The 577-nt window shown below is 43.2% G+C and overlaps 1 protein-coding gene across 12 annotated transcripts in view; it reads left to right on the top strand.

Moving 5' to 3' along the window:
- Nucleotides 1-577, top strand: part of LOC116846699 (rho guanine nucleotide exchange factor 11) — a 660614-nt gene that overhangs the window by 526125 nt on the left and 133912 nt on the right. The window lies entirely within an intron of this gene.

Below are 577 nucleotides of genomic sequence, written 5' to 3'. Positions count from 1 at the left end.
AAAGATGCCTTCGGCTGACGTGCGACCGTGACACTCGCGAATCGTATCTCGCCGGACCTCTCCGCCCATAGCTACGAGACATAGCGAGTCTATGTCTCGTAGCTATGGGCGGAGGGATGCGGCGAGATACGATTCGCGAGTGTCACGGTCGCACGTCGGCCGAAGGCATCTTTCTTTCCGCTGCCGCTTTCTGTACGCTGATTTGTTGAGACAAAATAATTAATTTCTCAAAAACTATTGCGAATATCGCAAAACGGCACAGGACTTTCTTGCTCACCTCAATCCGTTCTACGTTCTCACCAAGGGTCATCATGGGACTTCGGGACACCCTGTATATATATATATATATATATATATATATATATATATATACATATATATATATACAGTGTGTCCCATAAGTTCGGCAACGACAAGAAAACGCGGCGGGGGGGAGCATTTTAGAGAAAAATGTTTCGAATAAAAGTTGTAAGGCTTAAAAAGTCGCATTTAATGACAGTAGTTATTTGACCTAAGATGACGTCGCCAAGGTCAGGACAAGGTCAACTTTGCTTTTTTAAATAGAAATACATATTTT

Source organism: Odontomachus brunneus, unplaced genomic scaffold (genome assembly GCF_010583005.1).
Source record: "Odontomachus brunneus isolate Ranch 3 - 2012 unplaced genomic scaffold, Obru_v1 Obru_scaffold_067, whole genome shotgun sequence".
NCBI classification, from domain to species: domain Eukaryota; kingdom Metazoa; phylum Arthropoda; class Insecta; order Hymenoptera; family Formicidae; genus Odontomachus; species Odontomachus brunneus.
Note: the sequence above shows the minus strand (reverse complement) of the source record. Positions and strands in the feature narration are given on the sequence as shown.